The sequence below is a fragment of the Crocodylus porosus genome, unplaced genomic scaffold, assembly GCF_001723895.1.
Source record: "Crocodylus porosus isolate Cpor-Errol unplaced genomic scaffold, CroPor_comp1, whole genome shotgun sequence".
Classification (NCBI taxonomy): Eukaryota; Metazoa; Chordata; order Crocodylia; family Crocodylidae; genus Crocodylus; species Crocodylus porosus.
Window position 1 is genome coordinate 2,715,193 of NW_017728929.1, and position 19,676 is coordinate 2,734,868.

A 19,676-nucleotide genomic window follows, 5' to 3' on the forward strand; every position below is an offset into this window, starting at 1 on the left:
AACTCCTTTCTCATCAGTGCAGAGGCAGAAAAGGATCTTGGAGTCATCACTGATGCCAAGATGAACATGGGCCGGCAGTGTGGGAATGCAGTTAGGAAGGCTAGCCACACCTTGTCATGCATCTCAAGCAGATCCAAGGAGGTGATACTCCCCCTCTATGCGACGCTGGTCAGGCCACAGCTGGAGTACTGTGTACAGTTCTGGGCGCCGCACTTCAAGAGGGATGTGGACAACATGGAGAGGGTCCAGAGAAGGAAAGAGGAGGGGTAGCAAGGAATAGGAGATAGTTTGTTTACCAAGGCACCCCTTGGAGTAACTAGATACAACAGCCACAAATTGACAGAGAGCAGATTTAGATTAGACATTAGAAAGAAATTCTTTATGGTAAGGGTGACCAAAATCTGGAATGGGCTTCCAAGTGAGGTGGTGCTCTCCCCTACCTTGGAGGTCTTTAAGAATAGACCGGACAAGCACCTGGCTGGGGTCATCTGACCCCAGTACTCTTTCTTGCCCAAGGCAGTGGGCTGGACTTGATGATCTGCTGAGGTCCCTTCTGACCCTGGAAATCTATGAAATCGGTGGCCTGACTTGTGATCGTTACTCCATCTGTATGCTAGAGTAAATCCATTGACTTCAATAAAATTTAGTAATGTAGAACTGAAGAAGCCTTGTAGGTAATCAAGCCCTGGCTGTAGTATGGATAGCTTGGGAAAGACAAAAACTAAGGCATCCAGACCTTAGTGGTAGGTACCCCTGCAACTCTAGTGATACCTAACCAACCTGTTGACAACAGAAGGATCTCCAAGCATAAAAAGTTGATTCCACTTCTGCTTGAAATATCAAAAGTCCATATTGGCTTCATATGCTGCTCTGCTTTCTCTGTTTTCAAAGAAAATAAGGGATAAAACAAGGAACAGGGAAATATTTTCTGCCAACACTTTCTTACAAAACACTTTTTAGCATGTCAGAGCTTCTAAGTGGTGGTGGCTTCTTTTCTGAATATACTGCTTGAGAAAGTCTCATAAACTGAGAGGTTAAAACTAGCAGGGTCATGTAAGGTTCCATCTGTCATGGTGGTAGGGAGTATTTTAACTAACTCCATTTCTAAATGTTCTGAGTTGAAATGAGTTAATCTCATGCTTGGTTAGTGTGAAATGAACGGAAATCTGTTCAACCCGTTCACAAATAGTTTCTCAGCTTTCACAGCTGTCTCTACAGAGGAATATGATAATTTGCATGGTCCAGTCCTTATATGGAAAATGTTGGAAATGTCCTCATAAGCAAATGCTGTTTTCCTGTTTCTCTCACTGCTGTTGAAATTTCTTCTGGACGAGAAACACCGAGGGCCAATTAAGTACATCTGTTTCAATTTCATTGTGGCAAAGAAGTGTATAATGGCATAAATCTGAACTAATTGAGGGGAGAATTGGTTCTTTCAGTCATATAGGTACAAAGTGGGCTGTGATACTGGAAGATGCTGTAATCTAGTGGCACATAGTGCCACTTACCAGTATGACTGGACTTGTCCTACACACTCAGAAGAGATCTGCTACAGCTGCTTATGCTTGTATTCTGCCCAGGAAAGCATGTAATTCTGTGCAACTCCCTGCAAATTTAGTCAGAGTAAAAGCATAACTAACAAGAGAAGGACCCATGCACCTTTAATCCCAATAGCCTTATAGTTAAAGTCTTTGCCCAGGGAATGGGGATTGGATTGGATAGGCCCTTTCAGCTAGAGAGGCTTTAAGCCTACATCTCCCATGTCCTAGCAAAGTGCCCTAACCAGCTAGCTGTGGGCTAGGCATTATCTCTTCTAGCCAAACTGGTCCACTGGGTAGCCAAGAGGAAGATACATAGGACCAGAAGGTTAGCAAGCCAAAAAGCCTTGATCTGTGGCTCAGTGTGAGGGGCACTCCTCTGGAAGGGGAGGGAGTCTTGGATTCTTTGCCCGGGACAAGCTTCAGGAAGAAACCTCCCCTCCCTCAAACACTGGTAAATGTCCTTTGCTATTCTGTCTTAATATGTGTGAAGCACACCAAGTGAATATTTGTCAATAAAACAGGATTTAGGAAGTAATATTCCTCAATACATGTATAACAGATATAGCAGCTACTAGACAACACATAATGAGATTAGTTTACTGGAAGCCAGGGAAAACAACATTTTTATTCAAGTATAGATAGATTTGTTGCTACTTGTTTTCCTTTACAGCATCCAACACAGTATTAGCCCGTGGCTTGATCTATTGACTTTAATTAATGTAGAAACAGACATTTTCCAGGGTATTAGATTTTATTAAAAGTGTGATGATGTAAGGTTTGGGGAAGTTGCTGCTGTGATTCAGAGATTTCCACCTTGAAGTCATCACTTTAAATCCTACCATCTTTGGGCCAGATTTTACAGTTAGCTGCGTGGAGATGCAAAGATTTGCCTGGGCATTGCTTATAACAGCAGTCCAAAGTTTGGAATTCATTGTTCAGTAGTCAGCATAAAAGGAGTTGATGGTCTCTGCCCAGCTGTACCCTACATTACTAAAGAAACAAGCACAGTTACTATTTAATTGGAATCCATGTTAAGTCTAAACTCAAGGCCAAGGCTTTAACAGATACAGAATCCTGACTTTTTTCCCTTTAGGGACTGTCCCTCTTGGGCACATTTGATTTGTTGAGCATTAAGAAAACAGTCTGGGAAAACTTGCACAGACACTTGATTCCTGTAGCTGTTCCCTGAATTAACAGAGGGACTTAATTTCTAAGCACTATATCATTTTCAGAAAATCCAGGGAGGGAGAGTACTGGTAACATCCATTTTCCTGCTCCAGCTACTTAATGAAGAAGCTGTTAATTCAAACTTAACGCTAGCAACTCTGGTTAGGGAAACATAGATTTGAAAGCTTGTGCATAGACAAATACACAGAAGTTCAGATCCTCACCTCCAACAAAAATAGAGATTCTGCCTTTTCCAGGTACAGCAAGGTTCAGCAACAGGAAGATGTAGTCTGAGTGATGGAAGAGGCACAGATTGTGTGTTTCCACTGATTTATGTTTTGTTTCAATTGTTTTTTTGAAAAGAAAAACTTCATACATAGTTTTGAAAGGCCACAGAAGCCAAAGATGAAAGGCATAGAGCACATGTTTTTGAAGCATTAAAACACTGTTTTTGAAGCATAAAACACTGTGGCACAAAAACTTGGGTCCCTGCCAGTGTTTATCAAAAGCTTGTACATTTATGCATTCAAGGAACAAAAGAATAAATGACAGAGCATTCTGACCCTTTGTGTGTAACTGTAAAGGAGAAGAAATATTTCCAGAAGCACTGAAATTTTCTTTTGAAAAGTCTGCCCATATTTGCTGCTTCCCCTGATAGAAGCCAAGAACACAGTAGAATAGACCTAACAGGTTAAGGAAATAACAAGAGCAAGGGTCCCCAAGGAAAGTTTCCTAGAATGGTTTGTTAGTCTGAGTCAAGGAGGGAAATGATCTTTTCTTCTCAAAAAGTGCACAAAAGGAAACTTTCTCACTAAGTTGTACTTGTTTTACAATACCTCAGAAACACACTCCATATCCCTAGCACTAATTCTCTCTGTATACAAGTGGATCTCTCTCATAATACCTGGAAAATTATTTCAGGCACTAAAGGATGTCCCACCTGATCTTCATCACAGCACACTAGAACTTGAGAAGACCTTGTCGAGTTTTTGCTTCACTACAGGAAACTCTTGCTGGAGATATGACAGAAAGACCGTGTACCTCAGTGGATTGAGCATAAGACTGGGGTGGACATTAGGGCTGTGCGAACTTTTGCCACCAGTTTTGTTTCAATGCTGCTTTGACCTGTTTTGAGCTCAAAACAGCAACCTCAAAATGAAACAGATATGGTCAAAACAGCCTTGAAACGAAACGAGGCAAGTCGAAACGTTTCGATGCTGTTTTGACGTTTTGCCCATAGGCCATAATGGGGAAGGTCAAAACAACCTATAACTTAGTCATTTCTGGCAAGGTTTGGATACAACCTGCAGAATGGTAGCTCCTTCTGAAGGTATAAAGTGTGCCAAGTTTCAAGAAGATAGGTGCAGGGAGTTCAGAGAAACTGCACCCCAAAATTTTGAGAGCCAAATTTGTGTCATGTGTATGTGTTAAGACACAGCAGGGTCAAAACTGCAGGCATGATAGCCCCTGCTGAGGCCACAGTGCCTGACAAGTTTCAAGGAGACAGGGGTTTGGGGAACACCGCACCTCAAGCTGCAGACAAGCAAAACTCGTGACATGGGTGACCCCGTGTGTGTTAAGGTGCAGCAGGGTGAAAGCTGCAGGGATGGTGGCCCCTGCTGTGGCCACAAAGTCTGCCAGCTGTCAAGGAGATCGGTGCAGGATTTCTGGGTTCTGGAGCCCTGCACCTCTGGCTGCTGATGGGCAAAACTCATGACATGGGTGCTTGTGCAATTGTGTCTGTCTTGGGGCACAGTGGAGGGGAAACTGCTGCAGCCACGGAGCCTGCCAGCTGTCAAAGGGATAAGTGCAGGGGGGTTCTGGGGCCCTGCACCCTTCACTGCTGACAGATAAAACTCATGACATGGGTGCTTGTGCAACTGACTGTCTCTGTCTTGGGGCAGTTGATTGTCTGTATTGATTATTTCCTCTCCTTAATCTGTCTGTGGTTTTGTAGGTGTTAATCCATGGTCATTAAGTCCTTATGTAGTAGCTAGGTACTGTGTATTGAGCTGGTCCCTGAGTCAATCACGATTAATTGGTAACACAGTAGCTTAGCAGACAGGCTTGCAGTAGTCCCCCTCACCCCACCTTCCAGTGCCCCAAGACAGACACAGTTGCACAAGCACCCCTGTCATGAGTTTTGCTTGTCTGCAGCTTGAGGTGCAGTTTCCCCCAAACCCCTGCACCTATCCCCTTCAAACTTAGCAGGTTTCGTGGCCTGAGTAGGGGCCACCACGCCTGCAGTTTTCAGCCCACTGTGCCTTGACACAGTGTCATCTATGTCACGAGTTTTGCCTGTCAGCAGCTTCAGGTGCAGTTCCCCCCAAACCCCTGCACCTATTACCTTGAAAGTCGGTAGGCTTTGTGGCCTCACCAGGGGCTACCATGCCTGCTGTTTAGACCCCACTGTGGCTTAATATACACATGACATGAGCTTTGCTTTCAAGAATTTGGGATGCAGTTCCCCCCAAACCCCCGTACTTATCTTCTTGAAACTTGGCAGGCTTCATGGCCTCAGTTTTGACCCTGCTGCATCTTAACACATGCATATGACACAAGTTTTGCTTTCAGGAATTTGGGGTGCAGTTTCTCTGAACCCCCTAAATCTATCTTTTTTAAACTTGGCATGCATCACACCCTCAGAAGGGGCTACGATTCCTGCAAGTTTCTTTCAAATCTAGCCAGAACTGACAAAGTTATAGCCTGTTTCAATCTTTCCCATTATATCCTATGGGCAACATGTCAAAACAGCATTGAAAATGTTTTGATGAAACGAAATGGAACAGCTGTTTTGACTCAAAAAAAAAGTTGAAATGAAGTACTGTTCTGTCGAAACACTGATCAAAACAAAATGCTTCCATTTTGCAAAGTCCTAGTGGACATAGCGAGGAGCAAACTTAGGCCCTGGGTGGTTTAAATATTGAAGTGGGATTCTGCTGCTTAGCACTCATGAAGTCAGTTATACCCAGGCAAAATGAGTGCCTAATGCTACCCTATCAACATGAAAGTGGTTGACCAAGGTCTAGGGCAGTGGGAAGTGAGGCACATGCGCTGAGAATGGGGGCCCAGATGTACAGCAGATTTTCACTTATCACCTAGTACAGCTACTGTAGCATTATCAAGGATTGTGCAGCCCAGAGGGCAATGGTCTGAATCTGCTGGCTTTCAGCTTGTGAAGTCATCTGTCCCTCTATGCCTAATAAATTTCACTGCCCCGTATAGTTGGCAGAGCACCTTAAAAGCCTTGGGAAGCAAAAGGTCTGCGGTAATGAAATGTAATGGTGAGGACTCATCATCTTTCTCCCCCCTACTGGCACAGCCTCAGCTGGGTGATCAACCAGAGTCCTAAGCTTAGGCTGCAGGTGAAAGAAATCACAGAAGCAATTGCAATACACTTCAGATTCCGGAGGCTGAGCACAATCAGTTTCACCTGAAACAGAAGTGGTTTTGAGGAGTACAGGAATTGGAACTGAAAAGAAAATCACAAGAAGATTCTCCCCAGTGCCTAAGCTGGTGAAACAGACCCTGAGGTCAAAAGATTAGTACACAGAGGAGGTTTGTGTAGGAGACTTTGCTGTGAAGTTCATGGATCTTTCAGAAGATGCAGAGAAGTATGAGGATAGGCATTTGCACATGTCCCTGGTATACAGGCCTAAGGTGGATACAAAGAACTTGTGCTTTGTTGCCACGAGAAAGAATGGAGGCAGCTCCCTTGCTATTAACTCCAAAAACTTTTCTACTTTGCTGAGGCAGGAAATTCCTCCTTTCAAGGTCACCCCTTCAATCAGTATACTGTCTTTGCTGTTTGCAGGAGCTATAACTTAAGGACTTCCAGGGGATGTGCTACATACATGGGATGAGTCGGCACAGTAAGTCTGTTAAGTACTTACTTGCTGTCCTGTATCAGCTCCTTCACGAGACAGAGATTATCTATCCTTTTAATATCAAAGAGCTCCAGTGCTAGAGAAATACTTACTAGTTTCCACCTAGAAGATCCCTTGGTCAGGGTTGCAAACTACAGGTTAAATACCAGCTCAGTCAATACTGAGACAAACTCTGTGGACAATTAAGCATTGAGTTTCAGAACAAGGAAGAATGTGAAGAATGGAACAAGGAATGAGTTACCCATCATAAGGACAATCCAGATGTTCTCCTAAGGTAAGTGTAAAAATGGAAACAATGCAGTTGTTGTCCAGAACTGTTGTACTTGGTCTGTTTCTCCTGATCTTTTCCTGCACTACAAATTCAGAATAAGGTTAAGGAAAAAGTGTAGATGAAATTAACTGTCCATGGAGAAAAACTTCTAAATTCTTAAGAACCAGGAGTTAGTTTTCTATGCAGGAGCAGAAAAGTTCATATCTATCACAAAGCTTGTGTCTTTCAAATGTTTAGTTTTATAGCTCTGGAAGTCTTTCATGCAATATGCAGTCCTTTTTAATTGGGGTATGTTCTTGCCTCTAATAGAATCTTGTGGCAGTGAGTTCTCCAGGCATTACCCAAGGTTCTTTTAAACTTTTGTATTTTAGTGAATGGATACATAACCAAATCAGAATTTTTCTATATATGAATCCAGCATGAGAACAATGTAACATTATGTGATGTAGATATGCTCTGTGTTTAGCTTTTTGTTAAAATCTTTAGTGTAGGAATTTCTCTGTGCTCTGAACGGGAGCTAATGAACACCAGTATTAACCTTCATTCTGCCTGAAATATATAAAAGAACCTGGTTGCTAGTCACAAATTGAATTCATGTAATGAAATACGTTAAGAACTAAATATCTTTTTTTATACAATTAAGTGCATTAGCTGTTATAAAGGACAAATTTGGGACCTGATCCAAAAAAACCCAGGCATTTCTGTTTGGAGGTATAGATTTCAAATATCCTGGAATTTTTGTAGAAAATAATCCTTCCACAAAACTGACCTCCTTGATGATGATGGTTATAACTTGGTATTTCAATGAAAACAAATTTAATTTGTACAGAATAGTTTTTGATTAGACACTTTACTTATCTTGAATACTTGGAAGTGGAAATTTTAAAACATAATATTTAGGACCTGTGGTCTTAAGTTCAAAGATCCAATTAAGGTACTCTAATTGCTGAATGGAATCTTAAAACATTGCCATGGAATGTAAATAGCTGGAATGAGCTCAATAGATCACTTAGTCACATGAAAAAGATTATGCTCCAACATTAAAAGCTACACTTTTTTTCTTTACTTTTTCTAGCTCTTTATTTTAAAGAACTCCCTTTCTTCTAGCTCCTACAATGAGTGTTTTAATTATGAACATTAAGAGTGTCTTTTGCTTATTTTTAGTTCCCTAATAACTTGTCCTGATATGTTAACTAAATTAGTTGCTCCCTGTCCAGATGAATTGTCTGGCTTTCAAAAATGCTCTATTTTTCCTCTCTGCTGTGAGAAGTACGCCTATACAGCTGGAACAAATGTTCTTAGTCACTAAATTATAAATTGCAGCTGTCAAGAATAAAGCATTCAGTCCCAGCACTCAAGGAATAGATTTTTAAGAAGTCTTCTCATTTATCAGTTTAGCTATCGATTATCTGTGTAAGGCCATTGAATCAGAGCAGTAATGAATGGAATACTTGATCTCTCATGTGCCAGACTAAGTGTGTTCATAAGTTTACATCCAGGAACTTGATAATACTTAAAGATGCCCTAAAGCATTAAGGAACTAATGCTATATATAACTGCTCATGCATTGGTTTTCTGATAACCAATAACAGGTTTGCTTAATGGGAGAGGAAGATCGATTAACCTGCCATCAGGTGCTTATTGTCAAGCTTCTAGCATTTCAAGTTGTTGGTGTAATTTCTCAAAAGGTGCTGACCATCTACATTTCCCATTGACTTGAGTGCAACTTGTGTGGGGAGGAAGAAGGCTGGAGAATCACACCATGAGTTTCCAGATCTTAACAATTTTAAGTAAAGGAGCTTCTTTCCTTGGTAATGCTGTTACTGGAAGCAGGTGAGGAGGAAAAGATCTGAGGCTCTTCAAGTTTGCCTAGGTTCTAAAAATTATACAACCTCCAATCAGTCTGTTATGTTTATCCTGGGATTATACTCTGATGGTACCAGCTTAGAACTGATTCAGCATTTTCATATTGTAAATGTGCCATCTGGCAGCAGATTAGAGGCTTGTTTGTTTGTTTTTAATAGGTCAGTAGTCTTACTCTAAACTTGATTTGAGAGGACTGCAGACCTCACCCCCTTCATGCCTTGTATCCTTCTGGATGATTTTAGTGTAAGCTATCTTTACCTGGAAAAGGTTACAGATGATGCAAAGTATTGGCCTATGGTGTTATGTTGCGTCCTACCTGTCCTTTATTTGAAAATCTTCAACTTCTGGTGCTGTCAACTTGGCATCTCCTATTATTCTTTGCTGTTTTAAAGGAAACTGCTAAGGTAAACAAGTATGCTACAGTAACTTTTGAACTGAGATGCAGTCTGGAAAAAATACCAAAAGAGAGGAAAAAACCATACATGAAAACTAACCCATAGGAATAATCATTGGCTTTTTGTTTCATGGAGGTTGTTTTCTCTCTTTGAATGTGCTGGCTTAAAAAATCAATATGATTTTTTGATATGATGCCTCTTTATTCACACGCTCTGTTCTCTGTTGAAGTGAACTTCTGTTTGGTCCACAAGTGATTCACTCGGCAATTCTTCCAGAAATGTATCTTATGCATTCCTGTTTTTTATAAAACGGGATAGCAATTGTATACTTTATATAAATTACTATGTTTTTTCAGTTACACAATTCATGTAAGGCCAAATTCTAGGACAGATAAAACATTAATACATATGTTAAGGTGAAACTTCAGCATTTTTTCACCCTCTGAGCAAGATGATGTATCGAGTATATTTGCCTGGATTGAACATTTTGGGAGTAAAGAATATCTTATCTTACTCTGGAGGACGATGGTCTCCCAGCTTGAAAACCTCTAGAAAGTCGTAACTTATTGGCCTAATTATTGGCATATGGTAGCTGCTTTTTGCTATTTTACCCATACAAGACAAGTATAAAAATATGCCAGTCAGAACAAGGACTAGATAGCCATATCTGTGCTGAGCAGTAATAGCTGTTCAGAGGAGGAAGCACTTGTTTATTCAACCTATTTAATAGCTGCACATTTTTATTAAACAAATTAGTTTTCTCTACCTGCAGAACATCTTTCAGTTATCTTCACCTTCTGTTCAAATGCATTCACTGTCTCTTCTGCACACTCCTGACACATATGTTAAACTCTAAGTGTTTGCTGTTAATTTGAGCAGTCTCATTGTATTGGTTCTCTACCTTGATTGGATGAACCTGCAAAGTTGCTGTCTGCACAGATTACTACTTCACTTGGAAATTCACTCTAAAAAATGTTCCTGCCATTAAACTAAGTTGTTCAAAGTACAGGGACCAAATGAGCAAAGTGAATTCATTTAGAAACTCATTGGAATACTTGTACAAAAGGATAGCTTGTATATTGTGCTGTAGCTCTGCTATTCATCTTGAATGGTAAATACTATTTGTTTTTCTCCAGCCTGTGATTCAGATCCTGTGAACTTAGTGGCAGATACACTTCAGAAACTGACAAGTTGTAACATGTCACAAAATTTGCTAATCAAAGCCTACACTCTCTCATCCTAGTTGCGCTGGATTTACGCACACAAATCTTACTGGAATTGGCATTTGGCCCTACAGGTTGTTTGTTTGTTTGTTTTTATCTTCTGTTTTGTTTTGTTTTTTTCTTGGTATTCATCCTGTAGGACACTCATTACAGAGGTTAAAACACTGATATTTATTCCTGTGTTCAAATTCTATTAATTTAAAGCTTCTCTGTCTTTGTACTTTGAAATCACGATTGCATAGCCAGAGGATTGTGTCTTAATGTTGTATTAGACAATTTCAGGTAATATATATGTACGCTTTAGGGCTTGGGACAGAAGTTGCACATAAACCAATTTAAGTGATCGGAAACTGGTTTAAACCTGTAACAGAACAGATGTTTTGTGCACATAAACCAGTTTCAGAATACCCAAAAGCAGTTTGAGATGAAACCTGGACTGGGCTATGCTCTCTGCTCCACTCCAGCGGAGCAGGGCTGGCCCGGGCCCTACCACTGCCCCTCTGTTCCCTAGCTGGAGCAGGGACAAGTCGGGACAGGGGCCTGGCCAGGTGCTGGCCCCAGAAGGGAGCAGGAAAGAGGCTTATTTTCCCCACCACCACCCGCGTGGACCAGCCAGCCATTTCTCTGCTTGCTGTTCCAGCAGTGGGGGTGTAGCCAGCCCCTGCAGTAACCTGGGGTGAACTGGCCAGGGAGGGGAGAATACCAGCATGGTGTCCAGCCGTGGTCTGCTTGGTGCTCCCCGCTCATTGCTGCAGTGGTGGGAGCAGGGGTGTGGCCATCATGGCCTCCTGAGGCAGAGGGGGCAGGGAGGGGTGTTATTCTTCTCTCTGCCCTGAGGTACGGCAGCCGAGGTCTGCCAGCCACAACCACCACAGTCGATTTGCTCCCTGCATGGGTCAAGTGGTGGGATAAGCCCCTTCCTGTCACCTGCCAGATTCCAGATAAAGGGGGATATACCTCCTTCCCTGCCCTCTCTGCCTTGGGGTCATACCCCCATATGTCCCCTGTATCAGTGAGGGGGAGCACCAGGTGGACCCCAGCCTGGGTCTGTGTTGGTGGGGTGGGGTGGGGGGATTAAACCCCCTCCCTGGCCATTTCACTCCAGGCTACTGCCAGGGCTGGCCATGCCCCACAGCACAACATCCCTGCAGCCAAGGGTGGCTATTGGGGGGGCCCCCCAGCTTCTGGCCTAAGCAGTTGCAGTCATGTGCCTGCATTTCTGGAGTTAACAGTGAATGTCTACACATCTGTAAATCAGTTCAACCTAGGCAGGTTAGGCTAACCTGCAGACTGGATCAAGTCAGGCTTTTTGAATGTCTGTCCTTAGCCTGGGTGTTCAGGAGCCTGGGGCATATACATTTCTACTTCCCTTCCTGTGCAAAGTCAGTTTTCCATAGGACCCCCAAAGAATGTCTTTTTAGTAAACAATCTACAGAATTAAGTACTAGATTGGGGTGTTCCATGTAAGCACCAGGGTATACTCTACAAGCTCTGAAATGAGAGAGAATAAACATCAAATGCATTTCCTTGTGACTTGTATTCAGGTTTGCTAAGCTCAAATATGAGATGCCGGAACTTGCCATTTCAAACGCAAAACAGATGTCATTTGGGTAGTTGTAGTGCAAGCTGTCAAACATCACTCTATTTGCCTTGTCTTTTAATTCCCGTGGCTGTGATGTGAAAAGAACACTGTTAGCGATATGACCAGTTTAGGCTACGAGCCCATTCAGTCTTTGTTCTTTCTGGTGAGATGCCTGGCAAGGGTGAAATTAGTACAAGGAGTTTTGTCAACTCTTGCTTTCAATGTTGGCTATTTTGCAACTGTATGAAAAGACTTCAGCCTTGATTCAGGAAAGTACCTTAAGCCTGGGTGTAATTTCAATAGAGAGTATTCGTTTGCTTAAGAATCTGGCTTCATTTCTTGTTACTCACTTTTTTTCTCACCCCAAACCACCAAGGTATCCACTTTTTGCAATTTAAGAATTCATCCTTCCTAAAGATGATTTAGCAGCATTCTTGTTCCTTAAAGCTTGCGTTGATTTCCATGCCCACCCCCCCTCTCCTCTGAAGCATGAATGGTAGCAGTAGGGATACAAATCTTGGTCTTTTTAAGTTATGACTTAAAATACTCAAGCACAAATAGCATTTTTTCTTTTGGTATCTATTTGGCAAAGGGCATAAGAGCATATGAGTGCTTGGCTGACTCATGATTTGGGTTTGGATTTCAGAGGCTGCAACCACTGTATTAAATTTGGTTTGAAGTAAATGTTCTATAGAATGCACTTTGGTCAACAATAGTACTACGAAGGAACCACTGGGGCACAATTTGGCTCCAAATAACCATATTTACTAACTACAAATGAGGTAGGCCTAGCTCTCATGCAATGTTACTCTACTTAATGTCTCCTAGTAGCTTCTGAAAAATGTGGTAACAACCACTAGAGGGAGTGCCATCTATTAAATGAGAAACCACCCTATTCCTACACAGCACACACTTGTCATCTCAATGTTAGTTTTATATTTTAACGTTAAAATAGTTCAGGTTCTTTCCTGTACTTTCTTTTGAAGCCAATTATTTTAAACTACTACATGAAACATTTTTGGGGAGTAAATTATTCCTTTTTCGCTTTTGAACTACAAGGAAAATAATAATTAAAGTAGTTCTGGAATGAACAAACACCCATTACCTTCAGGTCCCACAAAATTATTTGCATTGATTTTTGTAGGTCAGTCAAGCTACAAATTACCTGGAAAACCCCTTAGGTAGATCTTCAGTTAATTATCTGAAATGGCTGCCTGATTTTGAACAGTGTATATTTGCACCATCAATTGAAGAACCCATACTGTAACACAGGGTGGTAAAATAAAGCACAAGATGAAAGGAGCTTAATAGGAAAAAAATGTTTCTCTCCTAGTTCTTACTGCTGTGATCTCATCTTTAATTTAAAGTATATTAAGGTTTGGAAGGAATGAGTTATGAGGAAAGATTAAAATAACTAAGTAGATGTAGCTTGGCTAAATGAAAGGACGTGTGTTTAGGTTGGGCAATAGTCGATAGGCTGCCTACAAAAATGAGACAGTCAGGAAAAAGGCTTGGTCATCTGATAGGATATAATTAGGAACCATGGACTGATTAAGCAAAGGAAAATTTGGCTAAATGTCAGAAAAAAGACTCCATCTGTAGGTTCTGTACAAATATTAAATATTCCATGAGACTGTGGTGTGATCTTTTGAGAACTTGTGAAAGACCCATTGCATGAGTCTCTGAGAAGTCAAATCACTTTAGCTATAATGGAAATGAACTAGATATGACCTAATAAGGTTTTCCCCATCCTGTCATTGTCTCTGCTTTAAGAGGTATGCCACAAATTCTGCAGCTGAATTAACACCTAGGAATACTGTTTCTGGCACAAAGAACTTGTATTTGCTAAAAGATAGTTTTGGTTTTGGTTTTTTGGGTGTTTTTTGGTGAATTAATTCCTACAGTTTTGCGCACACACGGTCATATTATTCATTCTTGAATCTTCCTTCATTGGCATATCCTTGGAAAATGTAAGTTTTACTGGCAGATGTGTTATCTGGGAAGTTTACCAGAACCATCTAGCAAGTTTATTTCTCAAGATGTTCCCAGTGTACTCAAGAAACACCATTTTGTAACCACTGTGAAAAATCTGAGTTCTGTAGGTTGAATCTGTCTGCCTATTCCAGAGGGGAACAACAAATCAATTGAAAAATATGTAGGGTTTCTTCCAGTGCATAGGGTTTCTGCTCAGATATCAAGAAATGAAACCATTTCTATGCTACCCTTTAACAGACTCAGTAATAGTGACTAGAGACATATAAACATCTTTTTTTGTGTGGGGTTTTTTTAAATCTAGCTCTGGTTTCTATAAACTTTGCAAATAAACTGCTCAGAATGGAGCAAATAGATGGAATTAGACCTACAGGGATGAGGCTTGCAATAAATCACACTCCTTTAGTAGGCCTTTTCAGAAATTCTCTTCATCAGAAAGAATTTGAATTATTCAAATCTGGCTCCCAAAACCAATATGAAGGAGGACTACTATACAATGCAGGCAGCCCCCACATAGTGCTCATAATGCTCATTTTGCTTAATGCTCAGTTTTTCAGGAACCAAATTAAGTGAAACCAAAACTATTTGACAATCCAAGATGGTGACTGCAAGTGTTTTTAATGACCCAAGATGGCAACTCTGAGCATTATAACAAAACTTGCTGAGCGCCAAGTGATTTTTCACGTATCAGTTAAAATAAGCGTTATTGCAAAATAGCGTGAAGTGCAATAGCGTTAAGCAGGGGTTGCCTGCATTAATATGTGATGTAATATCAATTTATGAACATTAAGCTGAAAATGGAGGTGATTGCAGCATTAGGTAATTCTAATGTTAACTGGTAATAACTTCATTTCAAAGCAGTTGGATGTAATAGCAGCTGAAAATTGGAGCAAGGTAGTGGTAAGCAAAGCCCATGTTTTAACCCTCATTAGCAAGCTAACTATGTTGAGTGAATATTAAGATTGCAGCCAGGCACAGTCCCAATATGCTTGTTGTCTTTTGAAAAACTACTGAGATAATGTATGTATATCTGTTTGTTCAACAAATTAATGAATCTGACTGGTGTTTGGCCACTTTTGGGGAATTTTATTCTCCCCTAATGTTGCTGTGGTCCATGTTAAGGTTTTTCAGCAGAATACAAGGTTCAGTAGAAGCTGTGGTAAATGTCAGCATTAGAAAGGAAAGCCTTGTAGACTTGTCTATGGTGTTCTAGGCAACATGGAGGTGGAAAGGAATGCACATATTGATACTCTTATTTCTATTCCTTCTTTTGACTAGAAAATATGTCCCACAACTGACTGCTGGTAAACTGTTTCTAATATCCTAGTATTTAATACACCCATCTGTGTACCTTAGTGCAACTGGTGAGTAGGAGAGCTATGCCTGCCTGGGATTTGGAGGGAGAACCTGGGGGGCTGAAGTGATTTGTGAGTAGGTTAACTCTTTTGAAGAGGGAGAGGCTATTGTGCACAATAAATCTTGCCTGATATTTATCCCTTCCACCCACTAAGTTTTAAAAGAGTAGGTATGTGAGGCAGAACAATCCATTTTTAAACAGTAGCTGCAAAGTCTGTTAGCTGGAGAGAACCTCTGGCCAGTGAGGTGAAAGCTGGAGACAAGATGGACATAAGAGTTTTATGCTACTTTTTGTAAGAAATCCTCTTAATAGAGAGAAATTGTTTCTTGTGGTGTATATCCCAGTCTTCTAAAATATCAGGGGTGGGTGGGGGTATGAAAACATGTCAAGGTAATGAATACCACCTTGACCAACAGTTTGAGATTGGACTGACAGACCTCCTGTGCTAAAAGCATAGGGACTTGCCTGTGTGGGCTAAAAAGCTATGCTCTCAAACTCTCAATGTGACAAATGCTTGACATGCAAACTGTGTATTTTGGTGAGTCATACAAAGACCACTTGCATGTGAGCAGTTTTCCACATGAACTCTGTTTTAAAGAGTTCTTGCTGTTTCATGTGTAACTGTTCCCTCTCTGAATGCTGCTAGAGCTTATTTGCTGCAGCTGCTAGCCATTTACTAGCCAAAGACTGCCAATGCTGGCAACTCCAGGATTCTGTTTTAAGTTAGCCCCTGGGTTTAAAAAAGTGTGGTGCAGGAAAAAAGACTGGCACTCGCCATCATGTTAAATATCTGACTATGTGGTAACCTTGGAGAAGTTTTGCTCTATCTCAGTTAAAATAGGAGGTGCATAATATTCACCTGCTTTCAACTTCTTTGTCTGGAGGTCATAACCTCAATCAAAGATACTGATAGTGAATTGGATGAGGAATTTCAAGGGGAGGTACAGGTGAGATTTGAACTCCTAATATTGTCTTTCCTACCCCAGGGAACTTTCTCATAGGTTTTAAAGACATCTGATAGCCTCTTGCTCACACTTCGTTGCTCCCATCAGTGAATGATCACATCAGCTTTGTTAAATGAAGCTGATTTAGTTTAGCATGTGTATTTTCTATTATGGCTAAAAATGTTATGGGATGCTCTAAAGTAAAAACTGTCATAAACTTATCTTTAGAAACTGGCAAGGGTAAACTAATGCTGAGGACAGAGGTCTGCAAGTGTTATGCTACATTTGTAAGATCCTCCAAGAACAGAGACAATACAGTAAAAAAAAAATAGAAGCAGAGACCTTTATTCTGTTGTTCTCTGAATTAGTTGATTTTTCATCAGACCATGAAAAAAGAAATAGAATATACACTTTGATCAGCGTTCTATTTTTAGTTTTCATCGTTGCAATGAGATTTAAACAAACTGGAGATCAAAGCTCTTGTTAAAGCTGAATTCTTAACAGAGCTTTAACCAATGATGTAGCTACTATTGCACTACAGTTTATATTATTTCCCACAAACACCTGAAGCTGGAGTTAACGGTACGACTATGAATCAACCACCTAAAGAGTTAAACAAAAATCTTTTAACGTTGGTCTTTGTGATGCTCATTTCTGCATGTGGTGTTGCATGTTCATTTTAGTCATTTTTGATGGCAGTTAAGCTAATGAAGGCAGCTTTCAACGCTCATTTAATACAAACTTAAACTCCCTGTAGAGTTACTCAAAGCTCATTCCTATAAGATGCTGAACAAGGACCTTAATAAAAAGACTTAAAGCATGTATCACACTGATTTTTTTTTTTTTTTTTTAAAGCAAGGGTGTTCCTAATGTGAAGTATTTTGTTGGATTGGGGTCAGTTATCAGTCCATTCATTTGGTCCTGCAGATGCTATTTGTTGTCATTGTTTAGAGTTAACATGGACATCCTTTGATCAGAACTTGTCTGGCTTCATAGAATCATAGAGAAGTAGGTCTGGACAGCATCACCAGAGGTCATCTTGTCCAACTGGCCACCTGAGGCAGGATCCTCCCTATCCAATCCATAAACTAAACTCTACATAAGGCTACTCTCAACCCTGACACAACACAGACCTAACACCCTAACTTGCCACAAGTAAAGCAGGGGAACCCCAGCAGCAATATCCTGCTTCTATGAAATGTTATTAGTGTGTGCTCAAGAGATCCTGGGTAGAGGCCCATGCCCCTATTACAGAAGTAGGAATCCCCCCCCCTCCCCAGTCCATACCAATGTGACTGGGGGGAAATCCCTTCCTGGCCCCAAGTGCAGCAGTCTCCTCCATACCAATCTGACCATGGGGTAAAATTCCTTCCATGAGCCCAGATATGGTGATTAGAGGGTCTCGCACCTCCTGCTCTAGCCAAGAACCTCTGGCTTTGGTCTCAGCAGGAGCAATGGCATAGCCTAGTTAAAGTTTCCAGCCTTGGCTGTAGCCAGCCCCCAGTGCCTCTGAGGAAGGCTTAAAAATACCCTGACATATGTAGCAGAAAGGGGGATGGGGACAACCAGCAAAGCCCAGAAACACAAGAAATACACATAGTAGAACATAGGCATAGCTGTGCCTAAATAATCTCCAATCAGTGGCTGTCCTGTCTCATCTTGAACACTTCCAGTGATGGGAAGTCCACAACTTCCCTAGGCAGTCTGTTCCACTGCCTCGCTATTCTAACAGTGAAGAAGTTGCTGTTTTTTCAAGATATCCAGTCTGAACTTACTTTTGCGGCAACTTCCAGCTGTTGGGCCAATTCCTCCTCTCTGTAGCAAGAGAAAACAAGTGCTTTCTCTCTTCTTTATAGCAGCCCTTCAAGTATTTGAAAACTGTTATCATGTCCTCTCAAGTTCCTTTTCCACAAGCTGAATATGCCTTGCTCCTTCAGCCTCTTCTCCTATGACTTGCTTTTCAAGCCCTTTATCATCTTTGGGTGCCTATGCACCTGCTCCAATGCATTATAATTAGAACATGGTGAAGCAGACTTGATTAATCAAATCTGCTGGAACACACTAAATGGAATGCTCCAGCATGGGCAACTGGTGCCTCCTTAGTCAGGGGGGACGCTTGTCCCCACAGCAGACAGTCAATGATGTGCGGGCGGGGTCCCCCTGTGGCTGACCTCACTGATGTGCCTCTGGCACTTCCAGGCCAGCGGAATTGGCTGCAGGAGAACCACTTCTCCTGGTGCACTCCTTGACCAGCGTTCTTGCCTGCCCACCCTGCCCAGGAACACTGCTGTCACAGGATGCACCAGTGTTCTCGGGTGGTACATGTGCACCCCCTATGCATTGACACTGTGCTCCAGTGTGCTGCAGCATCTCATGTATTCAGCATCCTGCAATTCAACTAAAACTTGTTCAACAAGTTTTAATTAAAGCACCCCCAGTGCTATTTTGAAGTGCCCCCACAGCCATTTTGAAACCTGGGATGCTGAATGCACGTGACACCGCAGCATTTTAATTAAAATGGCTCAAATGAAAAGGCCCCCTCACCTCAGAGCACATGTATAAACATGCTTTATTGCCTGCCTCTGGACCCTCTCCAACTTCTCCATGTCCCGTTTAAAACGTGAAGTGCAGAATTGCACCCAGTACTCCAGATGAGGCCTAACTAGAGCTGAGTAGAGGCACTATCACTTCCAATGTCTTGCACCTAATGCTTTTATTGATGTATCCCAAAACTACATTTGCCTCTTGTGCATCTACATCATGTGACAGACTCATGTTGAGTCTACCAAGACACCCAAGTCCTTTTCCATAGTGCTGCCATCCAGCCAGGTGTCACCGATTTTATATTTGTGGTTTATTTCTCCTGACACTTGTCCATGTTGAATTTCATCTTGTTAGCTTTAGCACAGCTTTCCAATCTCTTGAGATCCTTCTGAGTTGTATTTGCATCCTCAAACATGTTCACAATCCTTTTCAGCTTTTTGTCATCTGCAAACTTGCTCAAGAAGCTTTCTATGCCAGCGTCCAAATTGTTAATAAAAACATTGAACACCACTGGGCCCAGGAACAGATCCCTGTAGGACTCCACTAAAAACCTCCTCCCATTCTGATATGGACCCATTCATAATTACCCTTTGCAGCTATTGAGCCCATTATCTGTTCACCTTATAGTAGTTTTATCTAGCTTACACTCCTCCAATTTGTTTGAGAACGTTGTGCAGGACCTTGGCAAAAGCATCAAGTTTGATGTGATTTGTCTTTTCATAAATCCATGCTGGCTGCGTGCGATCAGCCTGTCCTCCTTAAGATGCTGGCAAATGGTTTTCCTTAGGATCTGCTTCAGTAACTTCCCGGGTATTGAGGTCAAGCTAACTTTCATAGATTTCATAGACATTAGGGCTGGAAGGGACCTCGGGAGATCGAGTCCAGCCCCCTGCCCAAAGGGCAGGAA